Source organism: Egretta garzetta, unplaced genomic scaffold (assembly GCF_000687185.1).
Source record: "Egretta garzetta isolate BGI_Z169 unplaced genomic scaffold, ASM68718v1 scaffold453, whole genome shotgun sequence".
Classification (NCBI taxonomy): domain Eukaryota; kingdom Metazoa; phylum Chordata; class Aves; order Pelecaniformes; family Ardeidae; genus Egretta; species Egretta garzetta.
Window position 1 is genome coordinate 1,202,593 of NW_009259175.1, and position 23,487 is coordinate 1,226,079.

The 23,487-nt window shown below is 39.6% G+C and overlaps 1 long non-coding RNA gene across 1 annotated transcript; it reads left to right on the forward strand.

The window, feature by feature from the left end:
• Window positions 1–686: 686 nt before the first annotated feature.
• Window positions 687–21,536, forward strand: LOC118451971. The gene is made up of 3 exons (XR_004841585.1): window positions 687–757; window positions 16,149–16,251; window positions 18,580–21,536. It is a non-coding gene; the product is annotated as an uncharacterized LOC118451971 (long non-coding RNA).
• Window positions 21,537–23,487: the final 1,951 nt, after the last annotated feature.

Genomic DNA, 23,487 nt, shown 5'->3' on the forward strand with positions numbered 1-23,487 from the left:
CCTATAAATAAAATGTTTGTGTGTTAGGGCAGGATAGGTTTTTTGGCCTCGGTATGATAAAATTATACAGACTAGCCCCAGTAGACTGTGTTATCACAGATGTGCAGTGGCACTGAGGCAACTTAACCCATCAGAAGGAACAGATGAGCAATAGTCTTGCAAAAAATGTAAAATTTGTGAAATAAGATGTTAAATATGCTTTATATCTCTACAGCCCACACTAGATGTATCAGATGCACATATGTGCATACATGCACACGTTCCACCCTGAGGTTCAAAGCAGGTCATTCCTTCTAATAGAAGTATTAAATCCAATGTCTTAAATACCTCTGTAATTTTACTTTCTCCTGGCATTTTCAAAAACTCTTGCTTTTTACTTAATTTTCCCACTGATAGGAGCGAGACTTGCAAATTTGAAACAGTTTTTATATGTTTTTCCCTGAGCTTGCACCAAGGTAAGAGTGGAGTCTTTGTTATTTTACACTAGATTCTCATGTACAGCAGAGAGGAGGAGGAAGGACACATCTACATTTATACATTATACATAACATGTTTTGTTGCAACCCTGTTCTTAAGCTCCAATCCTCTACACCAAGGCCTGCAAATTAAAACTGCCTAACATGAGCAACTACAATAATGCAGTTCAATGATCCTCTAATGATCCTCTGTAATTTCACAACGTTCAAGAAGTCATGAACCTGAGCCTACTGAGAACACAGCTGGAGTTTCTAAGTAAGGGATCTCCTCAGGGCAGAAGGTAAGTTAAAGAATATTGCCTTTTTCCCAACCAAGAACATTTTTTAGCAAATGGAATATTTTTGCTAATGGTAAAAGATACAAGGAAAATTAGTCATTGCTAAATTGGCTTTAATTAAATATAACTCAAATGCTTGCCAAACTGACCTGACTAAAAGAAGGAATAAACCAAGTAACAGACCACCCTTTGTTCACTGCTACTGATCCAGCATGTAGCTATCTAATGTGGCACCGCATGTGCTCAGAGCTGTGAACTCATTCACTCAAAGTAATTTACTTGGTTATAGAAAAAACTTGTAGAATTAACAAATGACTCCTTCTTTCTTTTTCCTCTGTTCAACACCACTAGCACAGCCCTTTGTGCACAGATAAGTGCTACTTGACTTGAAATGTAAATACCATCTCACAGCTGCCTGTACCCAGGCAATTTGCCATTAAGTGAAGCATGCCAAAGCAAAGATTTCAGCGTAAGGCAGCAGTAACTTTTTGCAGTGCGAGGGAGAAACATGTCGGAGCCCCGTTGAACGTCAGTATGTTCAGTGCTACCACTAGCGGGGGGTAGTACCCACACCCGTGCTTCACGGTGCCCAAGCTGATGTGCAATGCAGAGTAAAAACTTTGAACAGCCAACTTCAGAGGATTTGTCATGGGTTTAAACTGCATAGCAATTACATAACCATCGGCCTTGAAGGAATTTTTTTTTAAAGTATACCTTCCCCTCTAGTTACCAGGATTTAATTATTAAACCCGAGTTTCATTAACTTGGTGATTCCCATCACTTACACTGTGCGTCTAAACTTGCTAACAAAATTTCTTAACTGCCAGAAGAAAAGCTGATACTGCAACTAAGAGCTGACTGCAAACATAACAGGGCAAATATTGATTCGTGCATGTTGGTAAAAATCATAAGAATTTAAAAAATGCACATTTTAAAAAGGTGGGACTGCACTGGATTTTAATGACAGTAATGTCAGTAACAAAATCTGCATGCAATTTATGCAACCAAACCTTTACAATAAGCTGCAACCAAAAACCTGTATCTGATTGTCCCTTTAAGAGTGAAGATTTTAATATTGACATTGGAGCACAAACATTTCCCACAGAAATTACATTTTCTTCATATTTTTGTTTATAAATTCCAGGGTATCTGGTTAAAAGGATATCCTCCCTCCAAATAATAGACAGTGTCTAAATATTTGCCTGTCTCTGAAAGAAACACAGTATCTATCAGCATAAAAGATTCACTTCCACTAAATACAACATGCTCTTTAAAAGCTCTGTAATGCCAAATCCTTTCCCAAAACATCGCAGTTGTCAATAATGCTATATACATCGTCATTTCTCTTAGCAGTGAAATACTGAACTTACCCCACTTGGCTCTTTCGGTTGTAGATTTGTCAGCATAAGGAGGCTTTTGTTTTTAACATGTGGTTGAGTATTTTGTAGCCTGCATGCTGTTATGTACAGTATTATTTCTAATAATGGTAATGCTTTCATCTGTCAGGCTAGTGGCTTTATCAATGCCATTGCGAAACAGAAAATGCTTTCTTCCACTGATACTTCAGAAAATGCTGTGTTTCTGGTACCTAAGGTAATTTTAAGCTGTGGGACATTTGAAGAGCTTTGGAAATTGTGCCTTTCTTGCTTAGAGCATAACATTAAAAGTTCTTTCATGCATTGTAGTGGACTGTTACAGTCCTTAAGATAATGTTATGCCTCACGTTACGCACTAGGAATGAGACATTACATTTCCTGTTCAGCTGCAAGTTTCGCTGATCCCAGTATATGTGTTCTGAATAACATTTCTATTTGTCCTTGAATCTAGATTATTTCATGTCTGTAAGAGTATCAAACTGTGCTGCATCAAGCAAGCAAAGGGCATAACGATCCTAAATACTTAACAATTAACATTAAGCAAAAACACAACCATATGTTTATTTTCCTTGCACTCATTATTAAAAGAAAAATCAATTATCCTGTTAATTTTATTATTCAGCCGATAAGAAAGAAAAGTCAGACACACCATGTACAAGTGAGAGGGCTATACACAAACATGCCAGCTTCTGTTTGCTCTTGTAGCCAAAGCTGAGCTCTACAAACATTCGGGAGCACCTCACCACCGATGAGTACGTGGCTTGCTAACACCCTGTGGCTGTGAGGGAAGAGGCCGGGGCAGCATGCCTGCTGAGCTGACAGATTTGAGCTCTTCTTCACTGCCAGCTCCAGATGCCCTTTGGTAATGATGGGCCCCTGCCTGAATTCACCGTTTGGTCACAAAGTGGAGGTTGAAGCAGGGGAGTGGAGATCCTTCCAGCAGGGTAAGGACCCTGCAAGGAAAGCCAGGTTCAACCAACCTTTCATACGGGTGTTCAATTCCTTGTGTACTGTTCACCTTCTCACCTTCATTAACCTGTTTGGTTGGTACAGACTACACAGTGCATTCTGAGCCAGACAATTCCATGTCTGTAGGAAGTGCCTACCATGGTACAGCCTCACTCATTACTTGGGTTGCTAGACATAGCAGCAGTAATAAGAGCAGCAACCTGTTACTGGACGTGTAGTATGAACTGATACAGAAGACATCCTGCACCGTGTACACTGAGAAAGATGCAGCAGCAGCAGGGTCTTTAATTCTGTTGAAGGAAGGTGCATGTGCTCTATTGATACTCTTCTCTGATATTCTGGACCGTACTCATTCATTAGCATTCAGGTCTCCTGCTTGTAGAGAATGGCTGAATGAAAGACATGTTTCTTCTTTTAATCTTCTTGCTGCTAACGTGCAGAAATTAGGGTTCTCATGTACATATTTTGCGTGGCAGAAGAGATAAGAACCAGCAGATAAAGTTCAAAACGTCAGTGCAACGAGGTTCAACCTGTCCTCCATTTGAGTAAGGGACTTACCAAGAACAGGGAGGAGAACGGAGCGCAGCTGGCTTTCCAGATAACGTTCTTAACCTTATAGGACCTTTCAAAATATACTGCAAACATGCCATGGATTATTTCTTTCTCTCTTTCTCATGTTTACTTCATTTTTTATTCTGACAGAGAGGGGATGATATCACCGACTGACATGCCTTCCTATTTAGGACTATTGCAAAAATTAGGAAGTTTGAGGGCGTTGGAAGGGTGTAGAAGCTATGGCTGATCTCTGTATATCGGAGTTCTTCCCATTGCAAGCCAGTCATAATGGTGTCTCTATATCTTTCTGACAGCAGAGACTGGTCCATTTCCTGTGACAATAATCTCCTGGAACAGGGCAGGAAAAAACAAACCTCAAAGAGGTGCTGCTGTCCTGTTACTTACCTTTCTCCCTTGGGTTGACTTACTCTCTCTGGAGAGCATGGAGATTGCAGGTGTGTCCCTGAGAGCAGTTGTGTTAGAAAGCAGGAGGGTCCTTGCCCCCATTAACTGTGTTGGCTGTTCCCCAGACAGTCTGGCCCTCAGGATAGAGAACCTCACAAATATGATTTTGTAAGTGAGCAGCTCACTTTTGTGTTGATACTGCACTGCAAAATATTCCAAAGCAACACTGCAGAACTTAAAACTGGGTGTTCTAAGGCAGGTTTAGTGGCAATAGATCCTATCTAACAGTCAAACCAAATTCAATGCCACCATTGCCTTAGTCAGAACTGGATAAGAGTGGAATGCTGAGTAGATGTTGGAATATTTTTTTATTTTTTTAATTAAATGATTGACTTGTCCTTTTGAAGTTACAGGAGACAGTTATTTTTTTTAAAGATTGCATCAACATTTGTGAATATATTTGAGACAAGGATCACTACTTGAAAAGGTAAACCATCAATTTGTGCAGCAACTGTATTTTAAGTCAACTGACCACGTGTTTATCAAGTGTGAGTGCACTGGCGTATTTCCACATCGTGATAGTACCTGTTATGCCAGAGACTGAAACACTAGAAGTATATCAGGGAAGTTTACAACATGAAATTGCTCATACCTTAATAGTTGTGTAGGGAGTTGCACCAAAAAATAGATGTCGCTGCATAAAATTTGAGTTCCTCTCTTGACATCATCTACATGCCGGCTATGTGCCTTTTGCATTTACTACTAAGTTATAAAGACTTTTAAAAGACAATCATAATTGCAGGCAAGACTGGAAAAAAAATCCATCACAGTCTTTTCCTTTTAGTGACTTCTGGATCATTTTTTTCCAGTCAAGCTGACATTTAAATTTTAAAGAGCACTTTGTTCAAATTCACCAAGGTATGAAATGGCTGTCTTGCAAGGAACAAAAATAGCTTAGCACATCTGTCAATAGAGAAACAAGGGTTTCTATTATAAAAACTTGTCTTTTATTTTATTTGGATGTTGACCTCTCTTGTGCGATCTCACACTTCTTAGTTAACTAGATTCTCAGAAACTTATCATGCTGACTCAGTGCTGGAAATTGCTAACAGCTCTTATACCTGCAACCTGATATTGGATTTACCTGGCAATTGACTCGGACTTTATATCATCTGTGCAGTTAATTAAATTTTAGTGTTTCGCACTAGCAAGGCTAAACTGGGAAAACTATGTGAAGTTCAGCTCCCCAGTGCAAAACAGAGATGGACAGACTGCAGACTTAGCACAGATCCACTAAGATTAGGGGACCAGCACAAATTAAGAGACCTGGAGTTGTTGAGAAGAGGCTATGGGGAGACTCGTTGTCTTCTGTGACTAATGGGGAGATACAGAAAAGAGCCAGACTCTTCTCAGAGGTGCACAGGGAAAGGAGAGGAGGCAATGGTCTCAGGCTGCTGCAAGAGAAATTCTGGTTGAATAGAAAGAAAAAAAAAAATCCCTGTGAGTGTTGTGAAGCACTGGAATAGGTTGTTCAAAGAGGCTGTGGAACTTCTGCTCTTGGAGATTTTTCAGGTCATGACTGGACATGGACCTGAACAACATAGTCTAACTTTCGATTTAGTCCTCCTTTGAGTGTGAGGTTGGCTTAGATCTGTGATTCTAATAGCTACATGGGTGAAACACTCTCTTCATACACCGTCAGCTTCCTACGGATGCTTCATGAGGTTTTCAGTATCTTTCCAATCTTGTTTATAATGATGAGTCATTAAGGCAGCGTATGGACGAGCGTCCTTCTTTACTCCAGCCTAGTCCAAAAAGCATTCAAAACGGGGCCTACCCAGCTCCAAGCTCTCTTCCTCAGACAGCAACTATATTGCTCATGCTATATCTCTGTCAAACAAAGTCACTGGAAGTGCAATGCTGTGTCAAATAGAAATCTGATCCAGCCCCAGAACGAGAAAAGAAACCAAAACAGTGCTGGCTTTCTAAGTACTAGCTGTGCAAAGTATGACCCATGTAGCAAATGCTTTTGCCATCAGTTCACATAAAGCAATTTTTAAAACTTTTTCTGGCTCCAGAAACATCTCTGAGCCTTACCTTAAGCACACACACTTACATATATGCATGTCTGCGTACATACATTTACACATACATATATATGTGTATATATATACATACATACATACATGTATCTGTCCATACATGAAGTACACACATAAAGAGATATAGTGTGAGAGTAGACTCCTGTGGTGTTAAATTTGCAGAATGTCTGGAAATGGCAAGCTGGATTCCATCTTCTTTTACATGAATATAATCCCTTTATCCATATTCCTGGAAAATCACCTTTTCTGAAATTCTATAGTCTGATAAACACAGATCTGGCCGTAAAAATGAATCTTAGCAGGAACTGTCTAATCTGTTCCCATAACACAAGCCAAATGTGGGCATTGGTCTTGCATATCACCATTTCTATTGGTGGTAGAATACATAGGCCTCTAGCCTGAGTGTAAAGGTTGCATATGAACAACGTCCCACATGTGAGTGAGTTTAATTACATTACTCTGCCTGTGAAAAATGTGCAGTCTGGCCCTATGGTGAATTTGTTTCAGCTTCCCATTACTGACTATGCTTTGGGCATTTTTGCATTATGAACAGTGTGAGTCCTAAGCCTCATTAGTTTCATTGTCAGCCCTGCTGGTTTTGTGCATTTAAAACTCTGGAGTGGGTGCCGAAAGACAGTTTCCAAGAAGTCTGTGCAGCTTTCCCCCATTGTAGAGCTAGAAGTGTGTCTGATCCCCCAAGGAAACCTGATGTCTTTCTTTTGACATGGTCTGTGTAGCATGGTAGTCATTCAAGACTATTAAAAATGAAAATTCTTTTTAGATATCCATTGGTCTCACCTTAGCTAACTGTCTAAATTGCATGATGATATACCTAGAAAGTTTGTCAGGCAATAGCTGCATAATGCTATGATACATAAAATCAATACCCATACTTTATACAATTCTAAAAGTATCCTGTTTAATTCTACAGTGATAATATAATTCTGTCTGGAAAATAAGCCTGATACCTAGCATTGAAGTTTAATAGATAAGCAAATCCAGATTTTCCCCCTGCTTTGTCCTTTGCTGTTCTTCAAGTAGTTAAAAGTCATCACTGTATAGCTTAAAAAACATCTTTTTATCTGACAAAGAAGGTAAGGCATTTCATCTGAAAGTTAAATCTAAAACCTATAGTGTGTGTATTTATGACAGAATAAAAATGAGGGGGTACAAACAAAACAGCTTAGGTGAAACCTTAACCCCACCAAATCCTGTGGCAAAATCCCCATTGATTTCATACAGCCAAGACCTTACCCAGCAATCACAGCACAAAAACTGCTGACACTGCACAACTTTTAGGGGGGGACAAAATATTAAATACTCGATATTCAGGATACAGTCAAGTTTAGATTCATCTGAACTCTGAGCTGACGTCCAGTACATGGTTTATTCAACAGAGGAAAATTATAGATGTGACAGAATTTAAGTGTGGTGTGAAGAACAGTCAAAATGTAGCCTCTTTTTAAATCAAAATGCCAGTCTTTCTCTTTAATTTGATGCATAAGAAAACCTCTCTGTAATCTTCACAGGCTATAAGAGTTCAGGGATGACCTTCTAGTCTGGTCAGTTGTAAAGTAATCTTCTGAAATACCATGCCATAAGGATAGCAACAATGGGAATGGGAGGGAACTGAGGGGAAAGAATAGGGCAAAAACAGTCTAGGCAAAAAGCAGCAGGGAAGACCAGAGTTCATTCTGGGTAATCGTAGTGAATCTTTATGTGTGTGCTTCCATAATGCCACAGTTCTTAATATCCCAGAAATAACAGAAAAATACCTGCCATTTATGCCTTCTAAGATGCTACAACAGACTAGAGAAGAAATAGTAAATTCTTTTGGTAGAAAATGCCCTGGACATACTATGTAGCTTAAAGAATAGGGAAGGATGCAAATCCTTCAGAGCAGCAAATACTTTACAGTTCCAGCTGATATGAATGACAAAGGTCTATTGACTTCAGTACTGTGGGCTGCGATCTTGAATAAGTATCTCATTGTCCTCTGGAGGGGATCTGATGGTGTCTGGAATAGCAGCCCCTCACTTTCTGCTCTGCAGAACACTGGCTTTTTTGAGCATCCTGAAAATGAAATGGAGAAAGCTGTCTGGATACTGTAGGTAAATGTTATGCAGAAAATTATTTTCTGAAATTAAAAATGACCTCCCTATGAAAATAAGTTTTATGCAAAAATGATGTCATGGTTAAGGTGGTTTTTATTTATGCCCTTAATTTCATGGCAAAATTACTAGTACTTACACATTTCCAGGGAAATACTGAGATTTAAAATAAGACATTTTAAAAATTATTCTACCAGAGAAGTTGATAGATTTTCTATAAATATATCACAAAAAGAAGGGAAAGCCAGTTTATTTGGAACTCTGTAGAATAGAAATAATACTGAAGTTTCAAAATTATTTTCACTTCCCTGCAAGTGTAACATTACATGTTGGTGAGGGCATGGTCATTAAGGCCCGACCTTTGTGGAACTAATAATACACCTATTAACTTTAAGAGCATAACCAATTTCACTGTTAAAATTAAACCTGTGCCTCGTTGTTTGGCTGAACCAGGGCCTAAGGCTAACTGGATCTTCAGTACAGTTTTTGTAATATCCTTGGAGGAGCTGTTGGGAGTCAGCACCCGGTGAGGAGCGAAGGAGGGCAGCAGCTCGGCTTACAACCAAGATGCCCGAATGTCAGACAAGGTCTTTGGGCAGGGAGGAAGAGGCCGGCTGCCTTCCCGTGCAAAGGGAAAAAGGAAAATGCCCACAGCACTTACCTGAGAGCGAGGGCTGGAGGGGCGGGAGTGGAAATTGGATGGATTTGTGCATAGTCCAGGAGTGAGAAAGAGCACAGAGGATTGCTCAGAGTATTAGAATTAACCTTCAGGTCTAATGTTCATGTAGTTTTCAAATCACACTGATCTTGGTGTGTTCGAGGAAGCAGTTGCCAAAAGAAAATATAAGATTTTGCCGTAACAAACAATATTTTCCTTCTATTTTCTGTAAAATTGTCAGCATCACTTTAAAGCACCTTTTAAATGCCTGTAAGCACCACTGAAAATCAGTTTTACCTGAGGAGATAAACGTCAGCTTTATGCTACAAAGATAGCTCCTGATCCTTCAGGATTTAAAGAAGATAAATAATTTTGTACACATTAGCAACACCATTGCTGAATATTTATTTGTGCATGTAAAGATAATCACATGTATGAATGCTTGTGGTGTTGGGCACTTAAAAAAGTCCTAACCATAAGAGCTGGAGATCTAATTCTACAAGGGTGGTAAACATTTCATAGCATGTGTCAAAGGCTGACTTTTGATAGCTTTAAACAGAAGCAATTTCCAGGAGTCAATCCTTTTGTTCCTTCGTGTTTTTCTTAAATGAAATGGTCTGCACTTCTCTTTCAACACTCTAGTTATCATTAGCCTCAGAAATCACGCTGCAATTAATGTAAGTCTGAATTCTTCATGTTCACTGAGCAAAACCTTAATATAAACAAACACTTATTGCAAACTCATTCCAAGGTAATTAATAGTGCTAGCCTAATTTGTGTCTGTTTGGTATCTGACATACATCTGTAACAGGCAAGTTTCTGTTCTGACTGCTGCCTTCCTATTGCTGAAACTTGTACACTGGAAACTCAACAGTCAGCATTGGTCTAAAGTAAATGAAAAGCAATCTGCGGTAATTATTTTACCGGAGCCTTTTGTCTGAAGCAGCCAAAAGCACTAGTCACGGTCTGTCTTTAGATTTTGGACAGATAGAAAGCTCATTATGTTTCTCAGGCCATTTACATTTCTGAAGCTCAAAAAGTTAAACCAGAAGGGGAGAAGCATCTTCCTGCCAGAACACAGATCAGAGAGGTTGCCTGCAGCAGCAAAATATTCAGTAGGCGTTTTCATGAATGGTCATGAAGAGGGAGGGATAAATATGCTACAGTTTCCCCAGAGTAACTGAATAATCCTCCAGGGAAGCAATGCCTCGGTAATCCTGCAGTGCATGAGTCAGCATTACAGTGCGTGGGAGAAATGTTCTCTTTTTTATAGCCCATGACATAAATTGGACAATTTGCAAAAAAAAAAAAAAAAAGTTCGCAAATTTACAAGTCCAAACTTCTGTAGATTTTTTTTTTTTTTTTAAGCTTTATAACTTCTATTCTGCATTGGAAATGGGAAAGGGAAAAATAATTTACTACATGTGTTCTGTATTGGGAGGGCAGAAAAGGTGAGCTTTAAGAAGATTTTAATCCAGTCTACTTAGTTTCCAGAGCATTCCTCAAATGTAGGGTATAAACACCGTCCCTGAGAGCACTCCCAGGTGAAAGAGAAAAGCAGCGTGGGTGTAGCAGACCCTCCAGCTCCTTGCCTTTAGTGCTCTGAGCATGCACGGAGTCACGGATCGCTGTGCTTAAGTGACCCAGTAGTGTGTTTTACCCACAGCGAGCACAGTCCTAAATTTGCATGTGAAGAAAACAGAACACAAAATAGACACCTGAATTATCCTCCATATATTAGCTAATCCGTGGCAGATCTGGACATTAAACTTTTACCTCCTGAATCCTAATGCTGTGCTTATCGGCCAAGGCAGTTTCCATCCCACCTGGCCTTTGGCGCATAATATCTGCTAACTGTTTCCTGTACCGGGGAGCTGCGGGAATTCCTCCAGGAATTTGCTTCTTCCTATGTGCTCTGATTATTTTTATTGATGACTAGTAACAATTCCAGCAGGATATGTATCTCAAACTCCTTATGTTTACATCCTCACCCATATTACATTGGCATGTAATGGTATTAATGCATTAAGGCATTCTATCCATCACTAAATTATGCATGCAGTCAGTAGCTGTTCTGATTAGCTATACGTGGATATGGGTTGAATTACAATGGAAAGCTGCCTGTGTATATATAATAAAGGATGACTTTCTTAGTGTTACTTACACATGAAAAGAAAGGGCTTTCAGAAGGAAACGTTGTGGTTCATTATATGAAATCAGAATTAGTCTTGTGAACAGCCACGAGGAATCAGCCAGAAAGCTATTGCACTTTCTATCACTTCACTTCTGGTCTATCGTTTATAGGATGCCCTCGTGCAAAACACTTGAGACTTAAAGATAGCATGCCCTCACACTACATGGGTTAGCTTGCACTCTACCCATTTCTTTTAAAATTTACTTCAATGTAATTTGCAAAACTTTCTTCTCTACAGAAGCAGGCTTTTGGATTTTGAAGAGATGTCCATATATGTGTATGTGTCTGATCAAGGATTCTACAAAGCAATAACTGGCAAAACTCAAGGATTCATTAGTGTTATAGCCTAATAAAAACTTTCCAAGTGTTTTTCTTTCTAGCCCTATACAGCCCGTGCCTGCAATCTGTGCTGTGTTTGCCTCACTCATGATTTGGAATATGCCACAGGAATACAGCATGCACAGGCCAAGTATTGAATGAAAACCATGTATTATACCAGTGTCACTGAGAGTAACAACCTGCAAAGAAACAAATTCTGGTAACATTGTTAGGTAGCAGCAACAGCAGTGGATTTCCTACATGGTTAAATTTCTTGAGTAAAAACATTTTGGAAAATTTGGTGAAAATTAAAAATTTTCTGGGGAATTAATGTCCTTAACAGCAATAGTAAGGTTTCTATAGGGAATAGTGAAGATCGATCTTTAAACCTTTCCCCTACCATTCTCCTTTGTCACCTCTGGTTTTCAAAGCAGCAATGAAATTCTAAAATAATATATTGAAAATGAGCAAAAGGGAGATTTCTTACTGGAAAGTGCATGTACTGAATACTAATTTGTTTCAAAGTTTTCCTATGAGCTGAGCAGATCCGGAGAAATGCAGCCTATCAGAAATGTCCCATGGGCACAAACTGGGATTTTTGGTAAGGGGTAGTCCCTCTTTGGGCTCTAGAGTGGTCTGAGGGAAGCCAGTCATGAGTCAACTACTCAGTGTATCGATAGCATATGAGCTGCTGAGAGAGTTTGGATCATTGAGTACTCGTCCAAGGAGTTTCAGTGAAGATATTGTTGTTTACTAGAATTGCTTAAAGCTTAGTGTCTTGTGCACTGAATATTACACCTACTGATACTCAGGATGTGTAATGTTTTTGCTTGCATGGGTGAGCCTTTGCTTTTCCTTAGTAGCTGGGGAATTAGGGAGTTACATAAAGGTAAAACACTATTGCAATATAAATAATATAATGTGCTTCCATAAATAAGTTTGTCTATCAGATATTGCAAGTGGCTGCTGTCATGTAGACCTTTGATAACATAGCCCAGTCCTTTTCCCTGGGTTCACTTCTCATTCCAGAACTGTGCACCCTTTCTGTTCTCAGCCTGAGACCCAATGATCCTTCTCATATTTTGGGACAGCTTCTGCCATCCATTCTTGTATTTCTACCTTCCTGCTGCCCAATCATTGGCATTGTCATCTGGATATAGATATAAATAGTCATCTGGGTATAGATACAAATGTGTATCTGCCATGACAGTTGAATTCATACTTGTGGATTAGAATTCAGTATTTCCCTCCTGTCTGGACCTTAACCAGAGCTGACACTTTAGCGATCTTCAGGCTCACTTTGTGTGTATTTAGCAAACCTCATCTGTCAGGATTTGAAATGGAAGTAAACTTCCAGATAATTGGAAAATTTCATGTTTATTTTGGATTAAAGAATAAAAATATTAAAGCAGGTTGTCAAAGAAAGAAATAGGACCGAGAGATATTCTCCTGTTTTATTAGCACCATCTTTACAGTCCACACTCTCTCACGTGGCTATTTAATTTGTGATTACAAACACGATGATTTGAGCATTCAGATATATAATAGAGCCTAATGAAGGTTCTGACTATTTTATTCAGTATCAGTATAGCATCATAAATAGCTTCCATACAAATTACCATACTCTACTTAAATTATCATTAGTCAGAGCCATGGTCTCCCAGTGTCAGTAGTGAAATAAAAAAGATGAAACTTATTGCTCCATATCTATCAAGAAAGTGAACTTTAAAGGGCTTTTTATTTTATACAGTATTGAGTGTTTTATGGGAAGGAGATATGAGTCCAGATTCTCTTCTGGTGTAAAACAAGTAAAAGGCTGAAATTAATGAATTCACTTTACTCTAGACTGGCCAAGGTTGCTGCCACCACTCTTAAGGAAATCCATTGTAGGTATATTGCTACCATCTTATTTCTCATCCAGTTTTTAACAAGTGACATACTTCTTTTCCTTCATTCCTTCATTTTCTAAGCTTGCATCTCCTTTTGCTTGTACAATACTCCAGAACAGAGCATAAACTGAACCTGCAGGTCTCTATTAGCATCTGTTATGAGGCAGAAAAAAATGTTGCAGAACTACATAGAGCCTAGATTTAAGGGTGGCAATGTTAGCATGCAGAAGGATGTCTGCCCATCAGATGAGCAGCATTGACCCAGCCCATCTGACCGTTTCCTGTATCTCATTTTTACCTCCTAGGGCTAAAGCAGAGCCCCATTACTTGTGTTGGAGTAGGCATCTCAAAGAGACACATCTCCTCCACTCACTCCTGTTTACTTCCTTCTAGGACACCAGGAGGTATAAAACATTCACACGACCTGTTTTCTAACATGGTCATTAGTGGAAAGCCAAGCTGTGCCCCCACCTGTCTCCTGGATGGACCAGGATGTCTGATCCACCAGCCATGGGGGACACAGGAGAAAGCAGTGAGGAAAGCAGGGTGTCCAAGCACCCAAACTGCTGGGTCTGGGCAGCTGAAGCTGGTCTGGGTCCCACTGCTTTGGTCCTCCCCACTTGCCATCCCTGTGCCAAGTCACTTCATGGCCTGGCAGGAAGCTGGCCGGAGGCAGATGGGTTTGCATGGGGTTAGGAGGGTGAGGGAGTGAGGGAAGGCAGGAGGGGATCATCTGGCATGGTGGGCCAAGAGCAGGAGAGGCTGAAATGGCCAGCGGTAACAGCAGTGCAGGCTGGTGGAGAAACAAAGGCTGAGAGAGTTAGGTTTGTTTAGCCTGAAGAAGAGAAGACTGAGAGGGGATCTCATCAACACATACAAATATCTCAAGGGTGGATGTCACAAGGATGGAGCCAGACTCTTCTCAGTGGTGCCCAGCAACAGGACAAGGGGCGATGCGCACAAACTGAAATATAAGAGGTTTCAGTTGAATGTGAGGGTGAGAGAGCACTGCAACAGGCTGCCCAGGGGGGTAATGGAGTCTCCTTCTCTGGAGACATTCAAAGCCTGCGTGGATGATATCTTGTGCAACCTGCTCTAGGTGAGCCTGCCTTAGCAGGGGGGTTGGACTAGATGATCTCCCGAGGTCCCTTCCAACCCTTGCCATTCTGTGATTCTGTGAAGAACCAAATCCTCATGAACAGATGCTTGCATAGTTAATAAACCTTTCACTTTTTCCTTTAAATTATTTTTTCATTTGCATCCTGGATCATATTTATCAGAAACTTTTTTTTATTATTATTATTTTTAGTCTGAGCAATTAAAGACGGTGAGTCAGATACTGTTCAGCTCCATGTGTTATGCTGAGCTACCACAGAGGACAGCCCATTTTTCGCACAACAACAACACATCTTTCAGATCTTCCTAAGCTTTATTTTCAACCCTGTTGTTTCCTCACTGTGAAAAGATATTGCTATGACAAGACTATATTGCAATGGGGGTTGCAACAGGATTATATTGAGGAAATTTTTATTAAATTATAGTGATGTATATAGATTCACAAAGCAAAATTCTGCCAGAAGATAAATCCCATTCTTAAAACCTCCAGTACATTATTAGACTTGTAGCACACATGAGCTGGGAAAGATCTACAGAACCATGTTAAAGGGTCTTACAGAACATCTGATAGTGAGAAATCTTTATGGTTGATTTTTAACTGAATAATGGGTTTGATTTTAAAATACATCATATTCATCGGTTAGCTGTAAGATGGCCTCATGAACCATAGAGCATGGCTGTTAATAATATTGAGATATATAACTGTAAAAACAGAAACACCAGGATTTCTATCTACTATACTTTTAACTGCCTAAGGCTCCTCCTACTTGTGGATAGCCATTATTTATTGAGAGCAAAATGATTGACAAGGCATGAAAACACTCTCAAACGTGTTTTTTTCAGTAAGTTGTTAATTATTTCATTCTCTCTGTTTCTGTTTGTCTCCTGCCAGAAAATACAGGTGATTCAGGCAACTTTCAGACTGTACATTTTCATTCTTTGTCCTTATTACATAGCTTATGTAGATTAACAGAGACATTTCTAACTTTTTATTTTAACTTTTACCATAAAACAAATACTTTGCCTAAGAATTGAATCTTATTTTACCATTCTAATTCTTGGATTTATTTTCTCTCTTCTGCTGTGTTTTATAATACCACTCTGCAACCAAGAAAAATGGAAGACTAAAAAACAAGTAACAAGTTCTATAAAATACAGAAATTAATGCATTGAAGCTACAGACTCAGTCCAATTGAATATTTACTGTAATAGAGAGAGATGAAGAAGAATAAATATTATTTATGCTTTAACATAACTTTATTCTCTTTATCTTTCATCAGGGGATCTGAGATATAATTCTTTGTGAGAATTTCAGTGTCAGTACAGTTGTTCCAAGATTACCATCCATCTTATAGTAACTTACCTTTTGCCATCATTTTTTTGTCTTTGTGATCATTAATTCTTAGTCATTAAATATTCTTCCACACATTGAAAATATTACTAAGGTAAGAATACTTCTTAATCACAAAACTAAATAATGCGGGATTCTCAGGTGTTACTGTATTGTTATTTTAAATCTATTTTAAATATAACATGCTTTTACTGGTTACACTGGTTTTTTCTTGCATTCGTTTGGAAATCACAGTGTGTACATGTTCATGATGACTATTTCTGTATCACAGCAGATTCTGGAAGCAGAAATGTGTTCTTCCTGAAACCTCTGAGCTAGTGAAGGTCTAAAATTCTTTTTTTTTCTTGAAGAAGTTTCCATTTGAGAAAGTGACTAATGATCTCCTGTGGGACTATATATTGGAACAATTTCTTTAAGCTTACCCAAAGTAAAAGGAACAAGCTGATGCCTCTGGTATGAATGAATTAATTTTCCTTTATAAATAAATAACTTGCAAGTATCCAAGTATTCATTCAGCCTTAATAAAAGTTTTGTAACAATCAAATTTACCCTTTGATTTTCATAACACTTTATGCTGAGTTTCCAGCACAGTGGGGAGCTCCATTCTTGAGAGAGAAGAGCAAGTCTGTTCTAGAAAGATTAAGGATTTGTGTATACCCTGCATACTTCTAGTGGTTTCTGCTTTTCCTTAGACTACAAAGTTAAATGACTAGCAGTTTTATTTCCTGGCTAATTAATGACACAATGCAACCAGAATGCAAGATTTGTTTCAGGGGAAGGCAAGATTTTTGAGTTTTCCTTTAGTTATAGGATACCAGAAAAAAAAATGCAGTTGCAGTAGATCACAGACTAAGTGTGACTAAAAAAAAATCTCACCCTGTAGCTAAGCAGGCAAATCTTACTCTAGATTGCATTCACAAGAGCTGACAATGATGTGGGGGGTAATTATTCCTTCTACTCGATCCCAGTAAGATGGGAAACATTTTTGTCCCTTCCGTTGCTACAAAATGTTATTGCAAAGAAGATTATTTTAAATTGTTCTTCAGGGCCAATGGGGTAAGAACAAACATAAACTAGCTTAAATTTCACCAAAAGTGACCTCACTGAGGATAAGAGAAGGCTTCTGTTTGGCTGTTAAAGCACCAAAAGTGTTCTCCTATGGAAGTTGTGAAGTCTCCTTCACTGGACATTTTTAGGATGGGTTAGACAAAGAGCTGTCAGGAATTATCTTGGTGTAGACCGTTGATCAGCTTCAGCCCAAAGGACTAGAGCAGATGGTCTTCCAGGGTTTTGTATTTCTGCTGTTCTATGAATCTGATTGAGATTGACCAGCTGGATCTCTTCTGGCTACAGTTCCTGTTGCATAAACTCCTTTCTTGCTGTATAAACTTCATATTTATAACACTGTGAGTGTACAGGGGGTCAATGAACTTCCTGTTATTCAAGTAATCTTCTCACTGCTGCGTTTCTGGGGGCAAATTTTCAGTGCCCCTCTCTAATTGCATGTCACAAGTCTGAGCTGAATAAAGTCAACTTAGAGCCCTGATGTCCAGTGCAAGTGCTGACTCCTGCCTCTCTCCTGGCTGTGCTCCTACTGCCAGAACCAGCAGCTTTCTGCTGCCAGATATCCCATCTCTTCCTTTGGCAGCAGGATCAAAAGAGATGTGCTATTTTCAGAGTTTCTCCTGTAATACAATCATGACATAGAGTATGAAACTGCTGGTTAAACTCCTCAAGGCATTTGGGGAAAGGTTCTTGGAAGTGTCAGTGTTTCTTTAGATGTGTTAATGTGCTATGGTGGCTCCTCCTAGCAAAATTTGCCACAGTCTGAGAGGTGCCTGCAGGCCCTCTCTGACCTGGTCTATCAGGCTGCCTCACACAGCGAGGCAGGGACAGCCCCACACGTCCTCCCTATCTCATAACACGTGCCTTACGTGTGAGGTGCAGACGATGACAGCCGGGAGCAATCTGTGGCAATTCCAGGGAGAGATGACACCTGGGTCGGTCTCCCTTGCTGTCTGCATGCAATCCCTGGCATGTCATTGCAATGCTGAGCATAAGAAAGCTATGGTCTCCGGAAGACGTAAGACTCTCAGTCTGAAAAGTACAGAAGAAATAAACTGGGACTTCAGCTTCTCTTTGCTAGTTTAGTCATCAAAACGCAACCTTTTGCTTTGCCTTATTTTAGAATTGTCCAAGTCCACAGTCACTTATGTGCTCATTAGCAAAGTCCCTAAAGTTTTACCTTTGAGTATGCTGGAAATGCCCCATTTTTAATACTCAGTTCACAGGAGCCAGTTGATGCAAAACTCCCTCAGGCTTTTCAGATGAGGTCCTCTCCATCTCTCTTGTTCAAATGACAAATATTTTCAGTCCACATCTATTAGAAAAGGCCCTGTAGAAAATATAGGGGCTGGTGGCACTTGCAGTGCCTCAGAGCTGTAATAACTTTCAAGAGTCTGAGCCACCACAGAAGGAGGAACAAGACCTAGAATACATTTTCTAAGAGAGTACCTGATAGTAGACTGGAGTTCTCTTAACTTGCACTTTCCAGGGAATAATTAAATATTCATTAGGTCAGAGGAAGGGAGAAAGAACAAGATGAGATTAACACTAAGTGGCTAAGCCTTAGGTTTCTTGTGGAGCAGAGTACTTCTTTTCAAATATTTAAATTTTTAATTGGAGGAGAGAGCAGAAAGTGAGATTATTCTCTTCTCCCAGATGACGATCATAAGAAAGCAGTGAGCTGTAGTGACATGTTCACTCCTGTCTTTTTTCTAGGGCACAAGGAATATTTAATGATTCTACAAGGATGGATATTGCTTCTACAAAAGCGACTGAGAAGAAGCCTCTCTTTTCTATCCCAGGGTATCATCGGCTCCAGTGGCTTGGGAGTGGAAAATGTAGGTTCAACCACCTTATAGCACAGGAATTAATCTATTCTAGTTGCACTTTTTTTTGCATAAATACTCAGATAAGTCCACCTATGGAAGAGAGCCACTGCTAAGGCCATACTTTGTGGGATGGACTGGCAAAAGGGCCTCACACCAAGGTGAAGTTGGGTAGTTTGAAATAAATACGGGAGTAGGGGACTCCCCACAGTCTAGAGATGTGATCTAAATCTTATCAGTTTCTGTTGGCTAACATGTGCCACCTGTTTAGCTTGCTGGATTTGGGGGAATTGTATGCTTGGAGCCCACATTTTTGCGTGCATTGCATGTGAAGCAATGCATGCAACTAGCTGCATAACTCGGGGCTGAGGTATCCTGCCAGCTGGGTCCTTTAATAATGAGTTAAAACTTCCTTGTGAGCCTGGCTCCGGATTTCACATTTTCAGTCTCCACTGTAGATGTCTGTATTTCAGGAAGCAAAGACATAAGAACTGTTGCTATTTTATATTGTTGCTAATATGTCAAGGTTTCTGGACATCTTCCAGAGGTGAGTGTTAGCTCAGTGGGTCAGTTGCCAAGAAAACTCCACTTCTTGCACATACAGGTTTTACTTTTGTGATTCATAGTGTCATTATTTCAATGGATGTAGCCGTCACAAGAGATTATGGCCAGATTTACACTGCCCTTCAGGTAACATGAATCTAGGGAGCTGAAGTCTTGAATGGGAGCTGGTATTTATAGTCTAGTCAAACAAGACTTAGGCACCAATTAAGTTCTCAGGCGAGCCCTCTCAGTGGATGTTGTATGTAACTGAATGGCTAACTGGTCTGAAGCCATTCAAGCTGGTGATTAGGTATAGAAGACTTTTGTCACCAGTCACAAATTTATGTGACCACAAATGGACCGCAAGTCCCCATGGGAGAGGACTGTCTGCAGTCACGCACATGAAAGGAACTCTTTCCTAGCCACGACTCTGAGTATTCACACGCAGAGCTCGACATTTTCAGTGTTTATTCAGCTTTTCAGGGGAAGAGGAGACAAACAGGTCCTTGTAAAAAATGAAAAAAATATTGAAAGAAAAGAAACTGTTTGTTTAAAAAAAAAGACTGTCTTTTAGAAAATTAACTTCAACAAAGCATTTCAGCTCTTCAGAACGATATGAAAGTGAGTGATTCAGTTCCATATGAAAATAGTGTATCAAAGAGAAGAATATTACCTTTAATTGCTCCTCTGCCATGCCATTTCTGACTGCTTTCCAGAGTTTGAGAAACATTCAGCATCAGCAGGGTGAATCATCTGTGCTGCATACAGCCCTGTTTGGCAAACTGCAGGCAACCGTCTCCTGGGACTCTGCTCCAGTTTGCACGTTTATCCCTACTGGAGGCCCTAGCTAAAATAAGGAACACCACATCTGCAATGTGCATTTATTCTTCTTCCTGACAAAATAAGAGTAGATGAATATAAAATAGTCTTTGAAGGGCGGGATGTTTGGGGAGTGAGGATATCTGAAAAATAATCTTTTAAACTTTCTGAAGGCTGGTGAAGAGCACGAGGCAGAAGTGTGGTCAGCAGAGGAATTTATGTGGAAACGTGCTGGATTCCTTGCAGGAAACACAAAAGGGTTTATATATTTGGAGTCAGAGGTTAAATTAAGGGTGAACCCACTCTAGTGGAGTTTATTCCTCACTTCTAATTTGGGGAGTTTACTCACTTCTCACGAATGCCAAAATAATAAAGTTTATCCACACTTCATTTTCTATTACTCAGTCGTTTGCAGAGTCGCTAACCTGCCACTGTTTCTTTCTTAAAGATACTGAATTTATCCCAGGACTAGAAGCTGACATTCTAGGAATTTTGTAGAATGAAGTATGCCATCTACTAAGCAAAGTAACTGTAGTGGAAAAAAAATGCCGTGTTTTCTAAGAGGCTGTTGAGCAGTGTGCAGCTAAATCTGGCAAAGAACTGAATGTTTGCATTTTCCATTGATGTCAGCTCTCAGGACACGGTCTTATAAATGGGAAGCTGTCTGAAGAAGTATTGCAGACTAGCAGTGAGTGGGTAGATTTAAAATAGATTAAGAAATTAATGATATAAGGGAACACATAACCTGAAAAGATGATAGTTTTAATGTGTCTTGGTACTTTGCTATGCATTTAGAGTCACTCTACTAAGTGTATTGGGTGGCTTTGCAATGTTTATAATGAAAAAACTCTGCTACATCAATCCCACAACCCAGAATTATTTTAATTGTTCTGATAGGCAGGTAATTTGGAGGTTCTATTTCCCTTCAAATGTCCTAATAAATGGATATGATTCTATAATCAATGTGAGCACATCTCTAGTCACTCTTCTGTGACTACTTGAGATTACCTGATCTAGAGAGATGGAATGGCATTGATTCTGTTGCTTCCAAGGATGCCTCACTGAATCAGTCTGTTCCCTTCTTGACAGGCTGCTTTCTATATGTTATCCCCTATAACTGAACACACTGGACTTTGAACTGCCAACTCTATCTAAAATTTCATGAAATCTATGTTATCTGGAATCAGTTCGTTCACTAAGTGGAAGTCACCTTGAAATGCTCTGGATGTCCTTGATTCCCTCAAATATGCATTTGATTCCCTAATTCAGTGATTATCGCTTGTAATAACATCAAGGGAACTACACAAGAAGACGAAAAGTGTTAATGATGGCTCACAAAGGGAGGTTTCCAGCAGCAGTTTGATCAAAAGAATCAAAGTCAGTTCCCATTTAAGACCAGGAATAAATTGCGGAGCTCTTTTTAGCTATTCCAGCTTGTGACTCACTGTGCAAAGCAGTGTTGGCTCTAAGATATCTTTCTTTTTCACCCAGCGATAGAACTAGCCTGGGAACTAAAGAGCAGCAGGATGCAAGGAACTATCAGCTATGAAAAACTCACAGTTTATGGAACTTTTTAAAATAATAAACTGAAAAGCCAAACAAACAAAGGTTTCGCTTTTGTCTTTTTTTTTTTTTTTTTTTTTTTTAAGGAGGCTTCTGGTTTTCCTTAATTTGTTCTCCAAATCAGATTTACCTCAGAAAATGTAGTCATTTTTCAATTTGTTGTGGGTTGACAAAAGTGCTGGCTTACTCACTGCTTTGCCCTACCACTGATTTTCTTTCATTCTGTAGAGGGCTGAGATCTTGCATTCCCCCAAAGGAAGGATTCTGGATCAGCTGGGATGACATGTTCTCATGGAAATATTCAAATAGGCGATTATTATGTGATACGTCCTTACATGTTCTCAGAGCTTGCTAAGTCATATGATACTGCGTTCTCCTGTGGAAAAGCCAGCCTATAATCTTCCCTTCCCCCATTTCGTGGGAGACTCTAAGAAGACAGTTGAGATATGTGCAAAGGGTGTGGGCAATTTAGGTCAAATACAGGGATGAGCTAAGGCATTTTGTAATTTATGCATTGCTGATGGGGTGTAAGTTACGCTGGATGGCTAGATCCTGTGAGTTCCTGGCAGTCACTGTCTTGAACAAAATCCAGCTACTTCATGGCAGTGTCTAGAGAAAAGCAGTCACGGTCTCCCTGGTCTCTTTCCTCTGTCGAGGGGTGTACATGTGCTGGTTAGGCCCTTGAAATAAAAAAGTTTTCAGATCCCTGAAACCCTTTGGCTTTATGTCAGAACAGGAGGGAAAAGAGGGAGAAAGAGGGTGCTCGAGGGAAGCTGCATGTGTGAGTGTCTCTCCCATCTGTCCCATGAGGAACAGCCTCCAAGGGCTTCCCATTCCTGGAAATGAATGGATTTAACAAAAGTCTGGCACCTTCACCTGTAAAACCAGAAAATAACACTGCCTACTGTGTGTCAGTAACAGGAATACCCCATGGCATTCTTCCTCAGATTTCAAACCTTAGGGTTATTCTGCTGCACAAGAGCTGCATGGGGAGGTAATTGTCATTACCCATTGCAATGTCAATGTAACTGCCTCCTTTATCTCTGTGTACTATAAAGGTGAAAGGAGAATGAATGCCCAAGCCATAAAGTCTTTGCTTGTCCTTTTGAATTCCTCAAGAAGCGAAGCTAGCTTTATAGTCAAGCTTTACCAATGATATATCTTTGCACCACTTCACTGCTTTAAAAAGTAGCAAGTGTGTCTACATTTTTTTTGGAAATGCATAATACGAAGTCAAGAACAAATATATTGAAGATATATTAAGATTTAGGTGGCCTAATCTAAATATTCCATTCTTTGACTATGATTTCAGTCTTCTGGGTGATTTGTACAATAGATAATACACAATGCAGCTGATCACATTGATTATTGCTAGATTCCAGAGGATCTCTGCCGCTGGGCTGACAACCAAAACATTTCAACAAGAAAACTTTTCCAGGAGAATGTTATACAGAGATCTCATGAGGGACTATCAAATCCATCAGAATATCCACATGTTGTCAATAAACTTCGGCCTAAGAGTTATTATCCAGACTGTACAGAGGACACTTTAACTAAGGAAACTTATTTCAATATTTTTGCACCATTAGGCCCTGGCAGTTGCATATAAAAGTTCTCTTAATAAACTCTCTTATTAACTGCTTCATGCAGTTTGTGATAGTACACCAGTATATATTTGCTTTATTTTATACCACCTGTCTTCTAGGAATATTTTCTTCTGCAGGAAAAAAACTCCAGCTCATAGAAGTACGTTTAAAAAACAGGTTTTAGTCTTCCTTCTTAAGTGCACTTCTAAGTTCCACTGAATACAGACAGATATGATCAAATTATTTTTTTGTTTGTTTGCAAAATGTCCATGGAGATATAAACAGTG